We start from the raw sequence: 10,248 nt of genomic DNA, 5'->3' as shown, positions 1-10,248 counted from the left end.
AGAATCTTTTTCAGTATCAGTTGAAATGATTATTTGGTTTTTGTCCTTCGGTCTGTTGATATGATGTATCACATTGGTTATTTGGCATATGTTGAACTATCATTGCATCCTTGGGATAAATCCCACTTGATCATGATGAATGATCTTTTTAATATGTTGTTTAATTTGGTTTGCTAGTATTTTGTTGAGGAATTTTGCATCAGTGTTCATCAGGATATTGACTTCCTTTTCTTTGATGTGTTTGTCTGGTTTTGGTATCAGGGTGATACTAGCTTTGTAGAATGAGGTTGGAAGTATTCCCTCCTCCTCTATTTGTCAGAATAGTTCGAGTAGGATTGGTATTAGTTCTTTAAATGTTTGATAGAATTCAGCAGTGAAGCCATTGGGTCCTGGACTTTTCTTTGCTGGGATACTTTGTATTACAGCTTCAATCTCATTTCTTGTTATTAGTCTATTTAGATTTTGGATTTCTTTGTGGTTTAATTTTGGTAGATTGTATGTGTCTAGGAAATTATCCATTTAATCTAGCTTTTCCAATTTATTGGCATATAGTTTCTCATAGTAGCCTCTAATGATCGTTTGAATTTCGGCAGTATTGGTTGTAATGTCTCCTTTTTCATCTCTGATTTTATTTATTTGTGTCTTCTTTCTTCTTTGTCTGGCTTATCTTTTGCTTAGCTTTAAAAAAAACCCAGCATTTTGTTTCATTGATCTTTTGTATTTTTTATTTCAATTTCTTTTATTTCTGCTCTGATCTTTATTATTTCTTTTCTCCTGATTTTGGGCTTGGTTTGCCTTTGCTTTGCTAGTGTTTAAAGCTGCATCATTATGTTATTTATTTGAAGTCTTCTGCTTTTGTAATGTAGGCGCTTATTACTATAAACTTTTCTGTTAGTACTGCTTTTGCCTTATCCTACAGGTTTTTGTATGTTGTGTTTTTATTTTTATTTGTTTCAAGACATTTAAAATTTCCTTTTAAATTTCTTCATTGATCCCTTGGCCGTTCAGGAGAATACTATTTAATTTCCATGTTTGTATAGTATACATAATTCTTCCTGTTACTGATTTCTAGTTTTATTCTATCGTGGTCAGAGAAGATATTTGATGTGAATTCAGTTTTTTTGAATTTTAAGAGTTGTTTTGTGACTCAGCGTATAGTCTGTCCTTGAAAATGATCCATGTGCTGAGGAGAAGAATGTGTATTCTGCAGCTGTTGGATGAAATGTTTTGCAGATATCTGTTAGGTTCATTTTGGTCTATAGTTCAGATTAAGTCCAATGTTTCTTTGTTAATTTTCTGTCTGGATGATCTGTCTAATGCTGAAAGTGGGGTATTGAAATCTCCAGCTGTTAACTTGGGTTTTATCTTTGTCTTTAGCTCTAATAATATTTGCTTTATATATTTGGGTTTTACAGTGTTGGGTGCATATATATTTACAATTGTTACATCATCTTGCTGAGTTGACCCCTTTATCATTATAAAATGACCTTTATCTCTGTAGTTTTTCTCTTGAAATCTGTTTTGTCCCATATAAGTTACTCCTGCTCTTTTTTGATTTCTATTTGCATGCACTATCTTCTTCCCTCCCTTTATTTTCAGTCTTTGTGTGTTATTATAGGTGAAGTGTGTTTCTTGTAGGCAATAGATCATTGGATGTTGCTTTTTTATCCATTTAGCCACTATTTGTCTTTTGATTGGAGAGTTTAATTCATTTACATTCAATGTTACTGATATGTAAGGACTTAATACTGCCAATTTGTTATTTGTTTTTTCTGGTTGTTTTGTGGTCTTCTCTTCCTTTTTTCCTTTTTTTTTTTTTTTTTTCCATTTGAGACAGAGTTTCACACTGTTGCTGGGGCTGGAGTGCAGTGGCGCGATCTCGGCTCACTGCAACCTCCGCCTCCTGGGTTCAAGCAATTCTCCTGCATCAGCCTCTCGAGTAGCTGGGATTACAGGTGCCCGCCACCACGCCCAGCTAAATTTTTTGTATTTTTAGTAGAGACGGGGTTTCACCATGTTGGCCAGGCTGGTCTCGAACTCCTGACCTTGTGATTTGCCTGCCTTGACCTCCCCAAGTGCTGGGATTACAGGCGTGAGCCACCATGCCCGGCAGCTTCTTGTCTTTTCATGAAGATGATTTTCTCTGGTGGTATGTTTTAATTCATTGCTTTTTATTTTTTATGTATCTTGTGTAGGTTTTTTTGGCTTGATGTTACCATAAGGCTTGCAAATAACATAATCCATTATTTTAAACTGATGATAACTTAATATTAATTGCAAAAACAAGCAAAGAGAAAACTAATAAAACCTCTACACTTTAAGTTCATCCCTTCCACTTTTAAACTTTTGGTTATTTCTATCTTATTGCATTGTCTGTGTCTTGAAAAGATGTAGTAATTTTTTGATAGGTTCATCTCTTGGCCTTTCTGCTAAAGATATGAGCAGTTTATACACCACAATTACAGTGCTGCAATATTCTGTTTTTTTTTAATGTGCTTACTATTACCAGTGAGCTTTTTACTTTAAGATGATTTCTTATTGCTCGTTAACATCCTTTTCTTTCATACTGAGGAACTTCCTTCAGCATTTCTTATAGAACATGTCTGGTGTTGATGAAATCTCTTAGCTTTTGTTTGCCTGGCAATGTCTATTTCTCCTTCACTTGAAGGATATTTTCCCTGGATATACTATTCTAGGATAAAAGTTTTTTCCTCCAGCACTTTAAACTTTCTCCTGGCATGTAAGGTTTCCTCTGAGACATCTGCTGCCAGATGTATTAGAGCTCCTTTGTATGTTATTTGTTTCTTTTATCTTCATTTAACATCCTTTATCTTTGACATTCAAAAATTTGGTAATTAAATGTCTTGAGGTAGTCTGATTTCGGTTAAATCTGTAACCTCTCTGTACTTTTGAATTGTGATATTTTAGTCTAGGTTTGGAAAATTCTCTGTTATCATCCCTTTAAATCAGCCTTCTACCCTATCTCTCTACCTCCTTGTTAGGCCACTGACTATTAGATTTGCCATTTTAGGACTGTTTTCTAGATTTCGTAGGCATGCTTCATTCTTTTTTATCTTTTTATTCTTTTGTCTCTTCTGACTGTATTTTGAAATAGCCTGCTTCAAGCTTACGAATTATTTCTTCTGCTTGATCAATTCTGTTGAGAGACTCTGATGCATTCTTCAGTATGTCAGTTGAATTTTTCAGGTTCAGAATTTCTTCTTGATTTTTAAGTTATTTCAATCTCTTGTTAAATTGATCCGATAGAATTCTGAATTCCTTCTCAGTGTTATGTTGAGTTTTGTTGAGCTGCGTCAAAACAGCTGTTTAGAATTCTCTGCCTGGAAGGTCACATATCTCTGACACTCTGGGATTGATCATTTGTGCCTTATTTAGTTCATTTGGGGAGGTCATGTTTTCTTGGATGGTCTTGATGCTTGTGGATGTTTGTTGATGTCTGGGCATTGAAGAGTTAGATATTTATTGTGGTCTTTGCTGTCTAGGCTTGTTTGTCCTCATCCTTCTTGGGAAGGTTGTCCAGCTATACAAAGGAATTGAGTGTCCTGATCTAAGTCTTTGTTCACTACAGCTGCATCTGCATTAGGGGGAACACAGACTCTTGCAGACCAGTAGAGGTACTGCTTTGGTGGTTTTAGGTGAGATCTGAGAGAATCCCCTGGATTACCAGGCAGAGACTCTTGTTTTCTTCCCTTACTTTTCTCCAAACAAATGGAGTTTCTCTCTCCGTGCAGAGTCTCCTGTGGCTGAGGGAGGGGTGAAACAAGTACCCATGTGACCACCACCACTGGGACTGTGCTGGATTAGACTTGAAACCAGCATAGCACTGAGTCTTACCCAGGACCTGTGGCGACCACTGCCTGGCTACCACTGATGTTCACTCAAGGCCCAAGGGCTCTTCAGTCAGCAGGTAGTGAATCCAGCCTGGCCTTTATCTTCCCTTCAGGACAGTGAGCTCCCCACTGGCCCAAAGTGGGTCCAGAAATGTCTGAGAACCAGGGCCTGGAGTCAGGAATCTTAGGAATCTACTTAATGGTCTGTTCTGCTGTGGCTGAGCTGACATCCGAGCTGCAAGACAAAGTTCTTTCTGTTCTTCCTCTCCTTTCTTCAAGTAGGAGTCTTTCCTTGTGACCCCCACCGCCCAAGGCCTGTGGTGAGTGCTGCCTCGCCACTGCTGATGTTCATTTAAGACCCGAGGGCTCTTCAGTGAGTTTGTAGCAAATGTTGCCTGGCCTGGGTCTCTCCCTTCAGGGCAGTGGGCTCCTCTTTGGCCCAGGGTGGGCCCAGAAATGCCATCCAGGAGCCAAGGCTTGGAATCCGGGATCCTAGGAGCCTGCTTGGTGCTCCACCCCACTGTGACTTAGCTGGCAACCAAGCTGTAAGACAAAGTCCCCTTTATTATTCCCTTTCCTTTCCTCAAGCAGAAGGTGATATGGTTTGGATATTTGTCACACCCAAGTCTCGGGTTGAGATGTTGTAATCCCCAATGTTGGAGGTGGGGCCTGGTGGGAGGTTTGTGGGTCACAGGAATGGATTCCTTGTAGCTTCGTGCTGTTTTTGAGATAGTGAGTGAGTTCTCATGAGATATGATTATTTAAAAGTGTGTGGCACCTCCCTCTGCCCCTTGCTCCTTCTTTTGCCATACGGCCTGCAAGCACCTGCTTCACCTTCTATCATGAGTAAAAGCTCCCTGAGACTTCCCCAGAAGCCAAGCACATGCTGGTGCCATAATTGTACAGCCTGCAGAACAGTGAACCAGTTAAACCTCTTTTCTTTTTTGAGACGGTCTCACTGTCATCCAGGCTGGAGTGTAGTGGCGTGATCTCGGTTCACTGCAACCTCCACCTCGCAGGTTCAAGCAATTCTTGTGCCTCAGCCTCCAGAGTAGCTGTGATTACAGGTATGTACCACCATGCCTGGCTAATTTTTGTGTTTTTAGTAGAGACTGAGTTTCACCATATTGGCTGGCCGGTCTCAAACACCTGGCCTCAAGTGATCCACCCACCTTGGCCTCCCAAATTGCTGGGATTACAGGCGTGAGCCACGGCACCCGGCCTAAACCTCTTTTCTTTGTAAATTACCCAGCCTCACATATTTATTTATAGTAACACAAGAATGACCTAATAGAGAAGGAGTCTATCCCCATAGCCAGCACAGCTGTGAACATGCTGGGTCATGCTTGAAGTCTGCATGGCACTAGGTCTTACCCAAGACCTGCAGCAAGTTCTACCTGGCTACTAGCAAGTACCAGCAAGTATTGCCTACTGGTATTTATTCAAGACCCAAGGGCTCTTTAGTCAGCAGGTAAGGGATCCTGCCAGAACTGTGTCCTTCCCTTCAAGGTAGTGGGTTCCCTTCTGGCCCAGGGTGTGTCTAGAATTGTCATCGGGGAGCTAGGTCCTGGAATGGGGGCCTCAGGACTCTGCCTGGTGCTCCATTCTCTTGAGGATAAGTTGGTATCCAAGTTGCAAGACAAAGTCCTCTTTACCCTCCCCTCTTCTCTCCTCACGCAGAAGGAAGGAGTCTCTCCTAGAGCTGTGAGCTGTGCACCTGGGATTGGGGGAGTGGTGATGCAAGCACTCCCTTGGCTGCCCCAGCTGGTGTCTCAGCTCACTGCATCCTCCACCTCCTAGGCTCAAGCAATCCTCCTACCTCAGCCTCCCTAGTAGCTGGTACTACAGGCACACACCATCATGCCTGGCTAATTTTTTTGTGTTTTTGGTAGAGACAGGTTTTGCCATGTTGCCCAGGCTGGTCTTGAACTCCTGAGCTCAAGTGATCCACCCGGCTCTGGATCACAGGCGTGAGCCACCATGCCTGATCTGGTGTCTTTCTAGGTCACGTGAACCCCAAGTCCACTGGCTCCAAGCCCAGCACAACACCAGGACTTGCCTAGGAATTGCAGTCCTTGTGGCCAAGACTGCCTTTCAAGTTTATTTAAGACCCCAGAGTGCTTTAGCATGCACTGGTGGGCCTAGCCAGAACTCAGGTTCTTACTGCTGGGATGGATGATTTTCCTCTGGTTAGGGCTGGTATAATAGTTCCTTCCTTGGCCCCCAGCTGATTTCTGCCCTGTGTCACTTCCCACCATGACTGGCAGGACTGAGTTTCAATGTAGAGTCCCACAATCACTGTGCTCTCCCTTCCCCAAGCACACAGATTCTCTCTCCGTGCCATACAGCTGCTGCCCAGGGGGTTGAGGTGGGTGGTGTAGGCAATTCAAAACTGTCTTTCCTAACCAGTGCCCCTTTTCTCCATATGATATTAAAACCAGATACTTTGGTTCTTATGAAGGTGATTTCTTGTGTGAATAGTTGTTCAATTTGGTGTTCCTGCAGGGGAGATGATTATTGGTTCTGTTTGGTCTTCTTGCTCTGCCTCCTCCTACTTCATTGATTACTTTCCTGACCTTTATTTCACCTTTGTTTTCAAAATGTGTTTTAGTATGGCAAAAAGTTCTAGGTTGACAGTATTTTACTTTCAGTACTTTTAAGGTGTTTTGCTGTTTGTGAGTTTCCATTGATTTTGTGAGAAATCTGTCATCATTATATGTTCCTTTGTCCGTAATGCCTTTTTCCCCAGCTTCTTTTAAGATTTTTTTCTGTTTATCCTTAGTTTTAATCAGTTGGATTATGAATTGTCTTTTGGTAGCTTTCCTCATGTGTTTTTTTTTTTTTTTTTTTTTGGTGAGCTGTGCCACCTGGGATTGGAGGGAGTGGTGTTTTTAGTAGAGACGGAGTTTCACCACATTGGCCAGGCCGGTCTCAAACTCCTAGCCTCGAGTGATTCACCTGCCTTTGGGGTTCCTTTGAGGTTCTTGGTTCTATGGGTTTATAGTTTTCAATGCATTTGGAAAAAATTCTGCAATTATTTTACTTTTTTTGCCACCCCCGCTTAATTTGGGGATTCCAAGTAAAAGTTAATTAGGTTGCTGAAATTGCTGCACAGCTCAGTTATATGCTTTTTTATTTTTTTTTTCTGAGGGGGGTCTGTTTATTCTTTGTTTCATTTTAGATAGTTGCTATTGCTTTGTCTTCACATCCTTTTAACAGTTTTTTCTTCTTGATTGTCTCATCTCTTAATTCTGTCCAGTGTAGTTCTTATCCCAGTCATTATAGTTTGCATCTTATAGAAGTTTGATTTGGGTGTTTTGTGTCCACACACACATGCACTTCATGCCTCTTCACATGTTTAACCTTTCTTTCTTCTTCTTCTTCTTCTTTTTTCTTTTTTGAGGCAGAGTCTGGCTCTATTGCCCAGGCTGGAGTTGAGTGGTGTGATCTCAGCTCACTGCAACCTCCCAGGCTCAAGCCATCCTCCCACCTCAGCCTCCTGAATAACTGGGACTACAGGTGCACACCACCACACCTGGTTTATTTTTGTATTTGTAATAGAGACAGGTCTCGGCCCTGTTGCTCAGGCTGGTCTCGAAATCCTGAGTGCAAGCAGTTCACCTGCTTTGGCCTCCCAGAGTACTGGGATTACACGCATGAGCCACTGTGCCTGGCCACATGTTCACTCTTTCTTATAGCTTCTTGAACATATAGAAGTCAATGATAATGGATTTTGTGCCTTGCCTGCTAATTCAATCATCAGTGTAATTTGAGGGTTTGTTTCAATTGATTGACTTTCCTCCTTTTTATAGATTATGTTTTCCTTTTTTCATGACTGTTTTTTTTTTGGAGACAGAGTCACCCTCTGTCACCCAGGCTGGAGTTCAGTGACACGATCTTGGCTCACTGCAACCTCTGCCTCCCAGGCTCAAGTGATTCTCCTGCTTCAGCCTCCCAGGGAGCTGGGATTACAGATGCCTGTCACCATGCTCAACTAAGTTTTGTATTTTTAGTAGAGACAGGGTTTGTATGTTGGCCAGATTGGTCTTGAACTGACCTCAAGTGATCCGCCTGACTTGGCCTCTGAAAGTGCTGGGATTACAGGTGTGAGCCACTGTGCTCAGCCAGCCTTTTTCAATTGAATGCTAGATATGGTGAATTTTGTTTATCGGTTCCTGATATTTTTGTGTTTTTATAAATATTTATCATCTTTTTTCTTGGATGCAGTTAAGTTACTTGGAAATAGCCTGACTTTTTCAGATCTTGCTTTTAAGCTTTACTAGGTGAGACTACAGGACTTTATAGAATTAATTTTTTCATTAGTGAGGCAAAAATTCTTCCAAATACCACATCTGATGATCCATTAATAATAAAGTTTTCAAGTTAGTTTCCTCTAATTGTTTTGGGTGGGATTTTCCCTGCCTTCTGTAGTTTCCTCACACGTGCACCAATCAGTACTCAATTGAATACTCAAGTGATGACCTTTTGCATATTTAAGGAGTTTTCTCTCTGTGCATCTCTCTCCTCTTGCATGCTGCCTTGTGAAATTCAGCCACCTTAGTCTTTGTGAACTCCTAGATCCATTTCCTGGAATTAGGGAGGCCACTGGGCTGCCCCTGGATTTATCTTCCCTTTGCCATGGCCTGGACACTTTCCCTGGACAGTAAGCTGAGTTCATTGTAAGGCTCTCACCTAGTTTGTTTTCCATATCTTGATTTCCAGTTTTTTCAGGAATGTGTTATATATTTTGTTTGGATTTAAAGTTGCTTTAGTCGATTGGGCAAATTTCAATGTATGTTCCTTCATATTTTGATTAGAAAACAGAACTCAATATAGTATTTTAATAGAAAAAAGGTATGAAAAGAAAATTACTTTTAAACCCCTTGTTTCTTTTTATTGAAACTTACATTTTTCCTGGGCTCATTGAAGAGAATAGTTATATTTAAATTTATTTATAACATCTGTCCTCTTGTGATTTTTAGAGCTACTAACAAAATACAGGGGAAAATGAAAACTATTGATGTTACTAGTACCCTTCTGTTGCAGTGAAAGCTTGATACTGCTAAGTGAATGATACAAAACAAGTTAATCCATTACTCCTCCTGATTCTCTGAAGTCTGAATCAACTTATAGAGGAAATCTCCTGTGATGTGCTGTGCTCTTCATATGTAAATTTGATGTTACTTTGCTGACTGCTAATATCACAGATTTTTTTCAAGTCAAAACGTTTGGTTATATTCTGCAGCAAGTTATTTAAATTGTCCATGTTTCAAATAACATCTCATTCCATTTCATAGAATGGTGAAAACATCTGTTTACGTAATTATAGTTTGCTGTTGTCAAACTGGTACAGAATTTGCCTTAGTCTTTGAGTTTATTCTTCCTGCTAAAATGCAAACAAAGCTAATATGTTCCACAATTGTATTTGTTAAAAATCTTGATATGGCAGTTTTCATTGTTACTGATATCAAAGACATTAAGTGGGATTAGTCAACCATATCCGTTATTTGTGAGCTTGAAAGACAAGAAAGTAGTTAGACTCTGCAGCTAATTCAGAGTATCATTTTAGCTATCAGTTTCTGCTTCTCCTTATATCAAAACTTTTAAGCAGCAGTTCTAATATACAGAGACATTGATTGTTGTAGTTAATTTTTCCACTTCAAGCTGAAACGTGCTATTAATTGAATAGGCAGGCATCCAAAGACAAACATCTAACTTGTCTCTGTCCTGCTCTCTTGCGATGTGTAGTTCATGATGGCAGACTCTCATCTGTTTTATTTCCCTCAGGATACCCAGTACCTAGAAAGTTCTTGGCACACAGTAAGCATTAGCCACATTTTTGATGACAGTGAGTCAATGAATGAGTGAATGAACAATTAAGCTTCTGAGTCTTTCCCCGTCCTCCAAATCTCATCCATCTTTCCAGGCCCAGTTCAAAGTTATACTGCATTTATGAAATGTTTTTTGAATGAAATTTTCTCCAACTATTTCAGTTCATTATGATTTTTTTTTTCTTTTTTCTTCTTTTTTTAGACAGAGTCTTGCTCTATTGCCCAGACTGGAGTGAAGTGGTATGATCTTGGGTCACTGCAACTTCCACCTCCTGGGTTCAAGCGATTCTCCTGCCTCAGCCTCCCAAGTAGCTGGGATTACGGGTGCCCGCCACCATGCCCGGCTGATTTTTTTGTAGTTTTAGTAGAGGTGGGGTTTCATCATGTTGGCCAGACTGGTCTCAAACTCCTGACCTCAGGCGATCCCTCTGCCTCGGCCACCCAAACTGTTGGGATTATAGGTGTGAGCCGCCACGCCGGGGCCATTATGATCTTTTCATTGAACTCTTGGCATTTTCTTGCCAGTTTGAGAGAATTTTCTAACAAATATAACTGCACATAGTTGG

At 40.6% G+C, this 10,248-nt stretch overlaps 1 protein-coding gene across 6 annotated transcripts in view; it reads left to right on the top strand.

Annotated features, from left to right (window-relative positions):
* Positions 1 to 10,248, top strand: part of SMAP1 (small ArfGAP 1) — a 185,250-nt gene that overhangs the window by 27,981 nt on the left and 147,021 nt on the right. The window lies entirely within an intron of this gene.

Source organism: Macaca fascicularis, chromosome 4 (assembly GCF_037993035.2).
Source record: "Macaca fascicularis isolate 582-1 chromosome 4, T2T-MFA8v1.1".
Taxonomy (NCBI): domain Eukaryota; kingdom Metazoa; phylum Chordata; class Mammalia; order Primates; family Cercopithecidae; genus Macaca; species Macaca fascicularis.
The sequence above is the reverse complement of the archived record's forward strand: the minus strand, read 5'-3'. Positions and strand labels throughout refer to the sequence as shown.